The sequence below is a fragment of the Fistularia commersonii genome, chromosome 23 (assembly GCF_037954325.1).
Source record: "Fistularia commersonii isolate RoL2024-O1a breed Wild chromosome 23, RoL_Fcom_v1.0, whole genome shotgun sequence".
NCBI classification, from domain to species: Eukaryota; Metazoa; Chordata; class Actinopteri; order Syngnathiformes; family Fistulariidae; genus Fistularia; species Fistularia commersonii.
In genome coordinates this window covers 5,953,617-5,966,816 of record NC_141306.1, presented here as the reverse complement: position 1 = coordinate 5,966,816, position 13,200 = coordinate 5,953,617, and the positions used below count along the sequence as shown (strand labels likewise).

General features: G+C 42.0%; 1 long non-coding RNA gene across 1 annotated transcript; it reads right to left on the bottom strand.

Annotated features, from left to right (window-relative positions):
- Window positions 1-1,712: 1,712 nt before the first annotated feature.
- On the bottom strand, window positions 1,713-9,602 carry LOC147220770 (uncharacterized). The gene is made up of 4 exons (XR_015107942.1): window positions 9,447-9,602; window positions 7,407-7,559; window positions 2,877-2,987; window positions 1,713-2,052 (listed from the first exon to the last, which is right to left on the bottom strand). It is a non-coding gene; the product is annotated as an uncharacterized LOC147220770 (long non-coding RNA).
- Between the last annotated feature and the right edge of the window lie 3,598 nt (window positions 9,603-13,200).

Below are 13,200 nucleotides of genomic sequence, written 5' to 3'. Positions count from 1 at the left end.
TGCAAGCTGGCACAGCGGTTAGCTCTTCAGCCTCGCGGTAAGTCAGCGGCTCAATTCCGAAAAAGGACTTTTCTGCGCTGAGTTTTCACGTTCTTCATGTGTCAGCGTGGGTTTCCTCCAGGTTCTCTTGCTTCCTCCTACAGTCCAAAAACCATGCAGGAGGTCAATTGGATGTCCTAAATGGGCCCAGCCATCATACAACAGATGGGAGACGTGGAGGAAGAAGAAGAAAAAAAAAAACACGGTTACAGTGTGTGCAAATGTTCAGTTTTTGGACATACCCCTAAAGCAAATAGCGAGTGGACTGTATTTAATAGGTTTTTATGAACCGTGCACGCACCCTTAGTTGGAAAGGGCCAAAGATGCAGGGAATGAAGTTGAAGATACTATTCCCTGAAGATGAAGGGAATAGTATGCGTTGACTAGAGTGGAAAAGCAGCCCTGCACTGATACACAGGCATTTTGAAATCCACATTAATACAAATTTTCCAGAGCAGTTTGTCTAACTGCTCCCAAAGGAGTCCCAAAAAGGCATACTTAATTTAAAAAAAATACAAAAAATGTCACTTTTAAGGACAGGGGTTCAAATTGCTGTAGCAGCAGACTGGCACTTAAGTGGCGTCTTTTCCCGAAACGCAAATCATTGCTTTAGAAATGACAAGAAAAACAAAAAAAAAAAAGAGACAGAACAATATTATAAACTCCAGATATGCTAATATGTTATGACCAACACTGGATGTTAATCTTAGCACATCTGTTTGAAAGCATCCAGAGCATTTGATTGTTTCTGATTAGGGTGAATAACATCAGATTCTTTATATGGCGATTCTCGACGAGGGTCGACTCTTTAACCTGTTATTTCCTGCTATTTGTATCCAAATAGCCACTTATATAGCCAAATTGCCACTTAACCAAGTCACGAAAACGTGCAAAACCAATGATTCACTTCTAAGATGTATTTTCACCACTTGTGTTTTTTTAAATACTCGGGAGAGCGGTTATCCCAGCAGTGAGGAGCAGATTAATCTTAAAGCACTGTTTTGTCTGTTTTACTTTAGGTCTTTGCAAATTGTTGTGAAGAAATCTACCTTTGCATCCACGGGAGCATCTCAAGATGTTGAAGTGATATAATTACCTGTGTCTCCGCCTCTGTGGCAAAACTGACTTTTCTGAGCGTGCAGGGTTTCTGGACAGGAAGGGCCAACATAGTCACCCTCTGATGATGCGAAGGTCTGCCAAGGACCTTCTATAAGAAGCGGCATATGTAATCTTTTATTCCGGGGGTCTCGTGGAGCTGGGATGCACTGGGAAGAACAGAGAAAGGCTTACCAAGGTTATTAAGAGCTTTAGCTGCTGTTTGGATTCTCCCTCAGTCCAGGATGTCTCTCCAGTGTTCATCCATCTTGGACAACTCAGCCTCCAACATCGACGCCACTATTAGCCAATAAACCTTAAACAAATCTCAAATACATTTCCCGTTCCACAAGATGTCAATATTGTAATGAAATGTGTAGATCTGTTCGGCCTATTAGGATTTATCTTTGTATTCTATACTTAACCCCCCCCCAGCTTTCTTATATTTTCTCACCTCTTTTGTACCATTGAAATGCGCATGGTGCTTTGGCTGCAGAGAAACCAATCTTCTCTTGGTATACATAAAATATCTTATCAAAAATAAAAAAAAAAAAAGAACAAAATACACAAAATTGATATATTAATTAGTTTACATTTTTATTTCCACTTATAAGTATTCATTTCAAGTTGACAAGTTACATTACAACCCATTGGCTCTCTGGAATTGTCTACCAGCAGATGTCTCATATACCAGCAAGAGAGGGAGGAGAAGGGGAATCATGGCGGGAGGAGAGGAGGGGAGAGGAGGGCGTTGGGACACCAGATACGCCCAAAACAGGGAGAGGAAACTAGATTTACTGCTGCCGGATCCCAAACTCGACCCAAGTCAACATAATGTTATTCACACCATCACTGCCGCCATTCAGTCGGTTATGCAGAAGGGAATGCTGGGAACTTGGTGGATTCAGTGCTGTGGACCTGGAAGAGGAGAGGAAGAGGGGGGACGCTGCTGAAATTAGCCAGGCCGACTAGAAGGTACAACAGATGGAGGTTATTTAGGACTGTGTCAAAGTAATCTTCCTTTTAAGGTCTACATCCAACATATGCCTTAAATCCCTTATATACTTTATTTTTATCACATTGTTATGTTTAACAGCCCATACAAATTTCAATATACAGAGTTCTACATATTTTTGACACTACAAACTAACAATTTTAACAGTGGGGCAACGATTGCTCAGGTTATGTCTAGAAAACTGAAATATGGATTTTTCTACCTCCAAAATTCTCTTTACCTGAGAACATTGATACAGGGTTGCCATGATTTCCAGAGTAAACTCCGAAGTTGTTTTTTTTTTTTTTTTTTTTTAAAAAGCAAAACTCCAATCTGTCAGATTTCAGGAGATTTTTTGTTATCAGCTTGGTCTTGATTGACTTAATAAGGATGGTCCATCTAAACAATGGCTCTTTTCAGCCACAGCATCACTGACTGATCATCACCACGTTGGGACAGATACCGTATGAACATCTCAAGAAATACACAAGCACTGTTTGAAGGATCTGCATTTTCTTTTTTTTTTTGTCGAATTGATAGAGCCACGGTAAAATATACACAAAATGCTTAACTTTGATTTAAGACTTTCATTTCACATTGTATTTTTAGTAGTTCACAGTCTGGTATGTCACTTCCTTGTTTGAGACTGACAGTCTACAACCCTACTAACTTCCATGTCAAAAAGAATATCCAGATGAGCTAAAAATGTAAATAATGCTTGATATTTATTTTAATTTTTCATTCTCACATTCAGGATCGAAGGATGGTTCCTCATGACGTGCCCTCGGTTGCATTCTTCACACAGGCAGTAAAGGCTTCCATCAGGTCTTTGCATCCCTCCGCTCCCTTCTCTGCCACACTGAGACGGACGCAAACAAACAATCAGCTTCAATTTAAACAAAATACCATAGCACTTCCATCTAAGCAGGTCTTTTTGCAGGAAAGTCACAGGTTTCCGGCTTAGAATTGTTAAAATTAACATGCATTGGTTTGGCTGTAATATCTGGTCACACCAGTGGCAGCGTCAATCCCGCCCGCTTGTGATCACACACTCCCAGGGTATTTAAAAAAAAAAATCATTTCTACCAATGTAGGCTGTATGAAGCCTTTGATCCATCGCTCCCAACGTATCTATTTCCGTTACACGAGTCGGAGCCGCATGCAGCCATCTGTGCAGCTTTATCTGCACAAATGATGCAACACACAGCTGGCTGCAGCAGATTATCACTCAGCACTTCACTCTGCCAGGAGGGATGGAGAGTCTGCCATGGAGGCAGGGTGTGTGTGATACGGTTTGTGCTTGCACACCTTAAATTGCTTTTATTAAAGCGGAGCACTTTTAGAAAAATTACATTATTGTATGGAATCACAGCCCACCCCTATCTTGACCCGGACACCTAGGCTTAGTCCTCTGGAATAGAAATATCACTTAGTCAACAGATCCTTCTCTCATCAGAATTACATGAAAAAGTCACAGGCTTGTAAAATCCCATGTTGACCTGCAATCAGTAAATTGAGAGTAAATTGACAAGGAGAGGAATCATGAGAAGAGGACCTTGAGGACAATAGGGGACTGTTGAGCGACTTCATAGAAACACCCCGACCCCACAACCCTGGGGTGATTTGCCAAATAATCGGACTGCACTACTGAGGGAGTGGAAAAAAAAAAAAAAATCATTTACATCCATTAGCTCACGGCTGATTCATCCAGAGCATCATTTCAGTCAGACTGTTGCACTGACTGGGCCGCGGTATGTTCTCATACAAGTAAATTGTACACGGGGGGATTAGTGAGGGCAATCTGAAAGGGGAGGGGGAGGAACCCATGACATCACCGCACCAGCCATCTTGCGATCTCCTGAGAGAGGGAGAGAGAGCCCCACAGGATCGTGTTTCAGGGTCATAGGTGAAACTGGGTTGCCATGGCAACCAGTGGCATGTCTCGGCTCTGGTGACGAGTTTTGACACGTCACTGAGCACAACTGATGAATGCCGCGGTTTGAAAAGGGGAAAAAAAAAAAAGTTTTCATGTCCTGAGAGACTTGAGACTTTTTTGGGGGGGCGGGGGAAGAGTCATCAATGTCTAACTGTTAGTTACATTAAAGAGAGAGTGGATTCATGCTATAATTCAATATTATGTATGGTACAAAAATTAATTTAACACAGAAGGATCAGACAGACGGGGACTAATTACAGGTGGATTTCCTTTTGGTCCGAGCATCTTCTCATCTGTCAGAAGGCAGAGGCTGAATTATTTAGGGGGAGCTGTCATCAAGGACAAACATGCATACTGGAGGGCCGAGCAGGTGCGGTAACACCATCAGGTGACGCTCGAACCAGTTGCTGCCACGTGAAGGTCTGAGGGCTTCATGGCTCGCACCTCACTCCTTTCCAGGGATTTTATATGCTGTCCCAGCTGTCATCCCAAAGTCATTAAAAGGTGAGTTATAGAGGCTAAAACTCATTAGCTGTCCAACTCATATAAAAAAAAAAAAAAAGCAGACATTTCTAAATGTGATTTCCAATTTTTTTTTTGCTCGATCAATATCCATATTTGTATTCATTTGATAACTGCATTTTCAAATGCATCCTAAAATTATGTTTTCTTCTATGACCTCTCCACAAGAGGCTGAAAGTTGGAACTGGGTAGACGGCGCGGAGCTTTGGTGGGGAGCTGACATGGAATTTGCTCTTTTAGTCCGCCCAGTTCAAAGTAGCAGATGTCAGGTAAAGAAGAAACCTGATCTACGGCTTGAAACACACCACGTCCTGTGCCACTCCGTCCATGTTGTCTATAAATACACAGCGTTGGATATTCATTACACAGGCAGCCATGTTGCTCAGTCTAGGAAAGCCAGCAGTGTCTTCTGTTATCTGCCCTGTTCCTACAATTCCATGGAAAAGCTGATAAAAACACAGAGCGGAGGCTGAGCGTCAAAAAGGTGGGTGGCGGATCTCACGGGAACCCTGGTGTTAGTTATTTTGACCTGTGTTTTCCTTGATGTTTGTAGAACACAGAAGAACAAGCCTAATTGCTCAATAAGAGACTTTTGGAAAAAAAAAAAAAAAGCTTCATTTGCATTCACACACCTGCCTACTGAACTCGACCGCGAGCGGTAATCTTAGTTCTATAGACATTTAGCAATTTCTCTTCCCAAAGTCCAAACAGAATTGGGAAAGAAACTGGACTAATCGTTAACTTCAGTAATCTCAAACTTCAAAACCTTGTGACCCTGGGTGTGTTTTAACTGCTTGACTTGCGCCCAGGTTGACAACATGCAACTTTTGTATGCGCTAGTATCTCCATTTACAGCTCAGGTCTCACTTTTTAAAAGAAATCCTGTCTTATTGGACGTAACTCGGTTTATTAAAAGAAACATCAAAATGCGATCGTAATTAGCTGATGAATCCAGACATTCATCCAATGAACAGACATTCCATTAGATAACCGTTTAGGATAACAGATGCTGAGAACATCCATGTTTAAGAAGCTGAATGCAGATTGTTACTGCAACAGGTTCAGGAGATTGGATGAAGCACTCAGATAGTCAACTTAGATTTTTACTCTGCATTATGATAATCCGCAGACACCTGTCGCCTGTAAAAAGCCCGGCGTTCAGCGATCATTTGAACTCTGACATGTACCCAAGAGCATCAGAACACCTTATCAAGGTGAACCTATTGTTTAGCACTTTGAGCCGGTGCGGCGGGGGCCAGATTTCCCAGCGCTGACTCTTTTTTGAATATACCGCCTGCAATTAATGATGCGTACGCTCAGCGTTTCTGCGGGAACGAGCGCAATCAGAGGTAAAGCAGTTGCAAAGCATCGAACAAAAAAAATGTATTTTTGACAGATTTGTGATGCATAAAAAAAGGGATAGGGATCATCAAGCAAACCTTAATGTTATTACAATACAGAGGAAAATTACACTTTAAACCTTTTCAGCATATAACTATTTACACTTATCGCACAAATATTTTCATTATATTCTTTTCCTCACTTTTTATAGCTGCAATCTGCAATTTTTTGTATCAATTTAGGAGTAGAAGTCATATGAAAAAGAGAGAATATATTCGCATGGAATCTGTGACATTGTGAAAAGCTTGGAGAAAAGTTTAAAAATGAAATTATATGTGCCAGATTTTTTACAGACATACATAAATGTGCACTGTGAAAGGATATAAAAAGTTTTTTGTTTTTTTTTGCATTGAAATGCTTGTAAAGGGTGAGACCCCGGATGTTTAACCAGTTCCTTGGTTCACACCCTCGCCATGCCGGCTCTCCCCCACCTTATCTGAGAAGCCTCACACGCTGCGCTGTTTGTTATCGTAGCTCGACAGTCGTGCAAAATCTTCCACAGTAGCTTTTTTGACCCCTAATATAACGGATGCAAACCTCTTACGGCAAGAATATTTAGAAGGTGTTTTAGAAGAGAGGCCTACGAATTGCTTGTTTCTATTTGTTCATACAGCCGAACAATCAGCAAAATATGAAAAATGACAGTTGTAGAGGGGGGCGCTGGATAGGTCGATATGGGGAGGGGGTGCAAACAAAGATCTTCAGGGCTTGACTTCCTTGTCAGGGGAGATAGTAAGCAAACAAACCCCCCAATATACCACGAAGCTGGTGTCCTTGACAGCTGACACAGCAAGATGCTAGAGGAAGCAGCAGGGGAGGGAGGGAGGGAGGGAACGGGGTTGATGGCACGAACAAACGCAATGGATTGTGGGACGGGAAGTTTAGTGACGCAAGCAGATTCCCAACACTCATCCATGCGTGTGGATGAGCATCAAACATCACCTCGCTGCCACAAGGCATTAAAATCGGTCGCTTTTGTCGCATTCGCCCCCGCGTTCTCGCACGTTGGGTTCATGGGACACGTCGGTACACGGCGCCACAAAATTCAGACCCTCCCCGCCCCCCCTCTCGGAGGCTGTTGGCGCAAAAACACACGGTCCTCCGATGAGACTCCATTTTTGCATGGCGTCTTTTTGGGAATCTCCTAATATCACTGCCATTGCCTCCATTTTGGACATGTGCGAGGTTGCGTCAAAGAAGAGGTCACGGCAGTTTTTACATGGAGCTCGACTTTTCTCAATCGCCATCAGATGCCTCGCCGCTCGACGGTCAACCCGTTGCAAAAATATGAAAGTTTGAAGACGAGAAGTTGCACGAATTCCAAAGCTCCTTCGAACAGGGGTGCACGTTTAAGAACGCGGTCCGAAGTAGACGTCGACTGCACATCCCCTGTTTTGCACATGCACACTTGTCACCTACCATTTGTCCAGTTCAGCCTTGATGTTGGCACAAGCACCAGGAACGGGGACCTCGGCAGGAGCGGCGGCGGTCTCGGAGTCCGACATCTTTGCGGCGATGCTTTTTTTTGGGGGGGGCTGTGTGTCTGGTCTGGTTCCTGTCCTCCAAACTCCTCTGGAGAACAACGAGAGCAACCAACAGAGAGAGAGAGAGAGAGAGAGTAGAGATGAGAGGCAGCTGTGGGAAGGGGAGGGCAAAAAAGGAGGTGGGAGGAGATATGAACGTGTGGGGGCAGCACTTGTATGTTCAGAAGGGGGTCAGGGGTCAAGAGGGAGGTGACCCATACGGAAGCGATGAGGCAGATGATTGGAAGATGATTGGGTTGGAAGGATAGACAACGGGTTTGGAGTTGAGGGGGCCTGGTCCAAATCAGGTTGGACGCATCCAGATGCTGAAAAGACTGAACCAAGGGGAGAAAAACTCAATTTGAGATGATCAACTTTCCTGTCAGGAGAAAACTTTGACTGAGTCCTTGGGGTTGATAAAACCTTTCACCTCCAACCAGCAACACCAGTTTGGACCTTCAGGGTCCATCATACCAGGTCAGGTGTGGCTGTAAGCAATTTTGGGGGGAAAACCTGGTCCACAAAAGGATCCGCAGCTTTGAATGTAGCTTCAAATGGGGTCATTAGAGAAGATTTGACATAGGAGCCTTGGAGTGGGACTCATACCGTTGACAACAGACAGGTGTGTATGTGTGCAGTGGAAGAATGTACCTACAGGTCTTTTGCTCTGTTGTCTGCCACCCAGTGGTCACTTTGGGGAACAACTCTCCATCTAAGAATGGCAGCTACCATGGATTCAAAGGTCAGGGAATGTCAAAAGTACCTAAACCATTTCTGGAGTGTCCAAACTCCACCTTGTGCCTTTTGCAAGGTCACAGGCCCCTAAGGAACCTCTGGACACTCAACTGTGAAACTATGACTGAGAAATAAAGACTCCATTCAAATTTTGACCAAGGTGTTTTCCACCTTGAAGTTGCTTGAAGTTTTCAACCTCAGCAGACTTGCGTATCTGCCTCCTTCAGCAAAAAAAAACAATCACTGTGACCTTTTTGTCCTAATAGCTGGAATGGCCTCAATCAAGGCTGGCTCAAGTTTGCTTGATTGCTTAACAATCAGCCCACATGTTCACTTCTCTACCAGAGTAGCAAATTCTGTAACCAGGAATAGAAAGGACATATTTATTTAAAAAAAAACAAAAAAAAAACTGCAGAAATGACTCCTAAAATAAACTTTTTTTTAGTTTTTTTTAATGATCAGTTTTAGTTTGGTTTTAGCTGCAAATGTGGGCTAAGTAATCATGTGCACTGCTGAGGCGATAGAACCAGTGATGAATGCTTTCCAAGAACACTTTTTATTCTGAAAGCGGATTCTCATTTGGACAAAGAGACACCAGGTGGTTGCACCCCACCACTCCATGAACTTCTAAGATCTGCCCGTATGTAAGCCTATGAATTATGGGCAATGGAGTCCTGAGTGAGCCGGCATGGATACATTTCAAAGGGGTTGAAAAGTTGCTGACATTTTAAGATCTGTTTGTTGTACAATTTACCACTTCTCTGTGGATCCATGTGTAACTCTGTCTGTTCATGTGCCACCAAAGCACAAAAGACTCATTTACATTTCAGCAAACGGCTACAAATGAAAGAAATGCTGTTCTCCAATACACCAATTGTCTAACAAGATGCAGCCAGAAATCTGGTAGAAATTACAACTTCAGCACACCATTGAAGGTTTAGCTGTAAAAAATAAACATGATATGAACAATAATGCAGATTTCTTATTCACCACATCATACAACTTCCTCGAAAGAAGCTTTTTTTTTGCAGGCCTGGGGAGCCTATAGAATGTTAGCATTGAGGGACGCAATCTTCACCTCTCAGACTCCATGTGGCCAGAAAGAACACAATGTACTTTAGGTGCATCAAGTGACTTCCTCCATAAAAGCCTCCAGGAAAACATTTGAATTAATTTAGGAATGCCAGAATTTCCAACCTACCTGCAGACGGGATGCCTTGGTCAAAAGTTGGACAGCACAAAAAATGCCCCGGGAATCACTTGAGAATATCAAGGAGGGCTTAGAGAGTGTGTGTGTGTGTGTGCTGCAACTGGTCTGCAGAGAATGTGATCTCCTTGGGAGGGGGGTGTGTTCCTGTGCTGTCTGCATGTGCATGTATATGGTCAGTGGGTGTGTGAGCTGTAGGGAAGGGGGGAGGGGACTGGTGGAAAAAAAGGAGGTATGTGAGAAAGAAAAGGCCTTGTTTGAGGTTCCAAGTGGATTTAAAAAAAAAGAGTGAAGAAAAGAAAAAAATTCATTGCATGAACAATAGAAACACTTTCAGTTTTATTATTTCTTTATTTTTCTTAATCCACAACAGAAGTGGATTTTTCAAAGTATGTCAATAATAAAAATGACCTTTCTCATGTAAAGAGGAAATTGCAAATTTGAATTTTTTTTAATTAGTACTAATTAATCCCCCCACCCACACACACACACACTGTTACACACACACGCACACACACTGTTACACACCCATCCATGTACATGACAGCAGCTAAAGGGCATACAGGTCTCCATGGCTGGGCTCTCACTCCACTTGTTTGAACACCCAAAATACACTCCCTCATTTCTGCCATGTAAGAGAAAGTTAATACCACGACTCTGTTTTCCCGTCAACAAGTGGACTTCTTCCTGCAGGAGTCGGGGGATTTAAAAATAAAAAAAAGGGTGAAAGGTACGTGCATGTGTGTGTGTGTGGGAGGTGGAGGGGTTTGGACAGTATGTACCTGTACATGACAGGTGACAAAATCAGAAGCAAGCTGAATGTCAATGTAGAGGACACACATGTTGAGCTGACTGTGCGGTGGCGTTGTAGGTGGGGAGGGCCGGACGCAAAGGATCATGGGTAATGTACACACACAATATAACATAGATGATATAGAGACATGAACTGAGAACAGAGAGGAGGCACAGTGAAGGGTATGGAAACACACGCTGCATGTGTGTGCGTGTGTGTTTGTAGGCGGGACGGAAGAAACACAACTGATAGGGGTTTTGTTTTCTGGCAAATGTTTTACTAACCTGCCTGTTGCTGATGATCCCCCAGCAAACATACTGGAGCCTGTTCAAAATCTTCAGATAGAAAGATAGGTAAATATATATACACATATATCATTATATATATGCACACACATACACGTACAGAATGAGATGGATACATGAATACATACACGGAATAAAATGAATATTGTGTACAGAGAATGATGTGTGTATGGATGTGTGTGGATATCTATCTATCTATCTATCTATCTATCTATCTATCTATCTATCTATCTATCTATCTATCTATCTATCTATCTATCTATCTATCTATCTATCTATCTATCTATCTATCTATCTATCTATCTATCTATCTATCTGTCTATCTATCTATCTATCTATCTATCTATCTATCTATCTATCTATCTATCTATCTATCTATCTATCTATCTACGCATTTATTTATATATACATACACCAACACCCACAAAGAGTGAGAAAGGTATATGAATATATATTTACAGAATGGGGTGGATAAGTCGCTAAGAATAAACCGAAAAATTTTGAAATAAACATGAATTATATGAGTAATGTTTGAGTTTATCGGCACGGAGTGCAGGAGGTGTGTGAGGCAATGAGCGGGAAAGATTAGGATACTGACTTTAATATGGGTTGAAGCTCCCTGTCACATTAAAAGTTTTACCAAATGGGAAAACAAATGGGGACTGAATTGAAAGAAAATGGCAAGAATTCATTGAAAATCTACAATAAATCACCTTGAAGTTTTCTATACTGTTTGTTTGTTTGTTTTTTAGTGCTAATCACAGTAGATAAAGTAAAAATGTGTTCATGCTGTTGTGTTCAGGGAGGCCTCATAAAATACCATCATTTGAATTAGAAATGGTCTTTAAAAAACTTTATAGTTGGAATAAAAATAAATACTCATTTTCAAAATTAAAGAAATAAATACTCATTTTATCATGTTTGCCAGCTTGCTCTATTCTTGTGGAGCTGAGGAAAGTGCCTTTGTGACAGAAATGAAGGCAAAACACAAGCGTTAAAACCTTCAGGCTGGATGTGAGGTGGCTGCAGGGTGGGTCGCTTCCTAGACAAACAAAGAGTCAGATTGTAACCTGAAAAACGTGCTTTTTCTGAGAATACACACACAAAAACAGCTTCGTTGAAAAAAGCAAAAAAAGTTAAAATGATTAATTATTAGTTTTGATAGCCAGCTGTAGTTCAATCTATTGTCCACCAGATGTCTTCATTATGTCACAGACTTCTGCCACCAGCCGCAGCACCCAGTGAGTGGAAGGGGTTTATAAAGAAACTTTCCAAATCAGAGGATGAAACACGCAGGAAAGTAAGAATAATAAAAGAAATGAAACTTCTAAAGGATAAAATGGCATCATTTGATGGTATCAGAGGAAAGGTGTTGGCAGCGTGAGCTGATCCTCTGACGTTTCAAAGCGTGTTTGTCACGAAACCATCAAAATATCAAATGCACAAACATTTTCAATTATATCCATAACAAACAAAGTATATTTCTCATTCCAATGTTCATCGTTGTTCCAAAACAGCTGAAATCGGAACCACTGAAATTAACAACGCAGGGCAACTTATAGACACCATAGAACGGCTGTATCTACATGCTGGTCATTACTCTGTGTTGGAGCAAACGTTGAAGGTGGAATTTTTCACGACTCCGGCTACACATTCCTGGAACCACAGGCCTGGACAGGAGCTCAGCGGAGCCGCAGGGGCCTCACAAAACATACGCTTTCCATTTCCATGGCCGCTGCAACGAGAAATTGGTTGTTTCGCGACTACACGATCACCACATTCGAGCGACGCTATCATTTGGTGGCCGATAAACGGTTAGAAAGATTCAAGATTCTCTCCATGTTAGTGTTTTTGTCATATTTTTTAATGGATTCCAGTGGATTCCATAAAAACACAGGAATTCCGAAGTGGTATTTTAATTGCAAAAATCTGATTGCAGCTTTATATGCTTTGGAAGATATATATATGTTGACAAAACTAACTTTCAGTTTTCTTGTCTGGTGCTTTGAATGCTGTTTTGTTTTAACTCTTGTTGAAATCTTCTTGTCGCGGCGACTGGATTTGAATTTTTTCACTTGAAGACGTTTCATCCGAGAGGCTTCTTCAATTCTGAAGAAGAAATGACCTCAAGTCCGGTTGTCACGACAAGCCACGACAAGAAGAATTCGACAAGAATTCACCACGACCTGGATGACTGAGAACCTCCACGGATGTTTCCTTTTAAATGTAAACGTAAAAATAAGATATTGCAGCTGAATATTTAACTCATTAGTATTCTGAAACACTCTAATAAGTTAATTGTCAATCTGATCATGAAACATAACCAGATTACAGGGAAAATATTTATTAAAGGAAAGTCTGAGTCTCAGGTAGCAGGCAGGAACAGGTTTGGGTCTCATTTGAATGCCCGTGACGAAGAGGAGCTCGGTGTCATGGAGGGAAAGGCTGGAAATATCTCAGCTTCATCTTTCAGTTCATTTCCTCGAGCCGACGCCTCCGAAATCAGAATTCACACGGAGGTCAATTTTGAAGATCTGCATGTGGCGATGTGACGGGAATGACAGGCCCGCTGGAAGGAGAGGTTTAATTGAAAACCCTAATCTCTTCAGGCGGTCGCGGCACAAACGGACGATTAGCCAATAACGCCGTT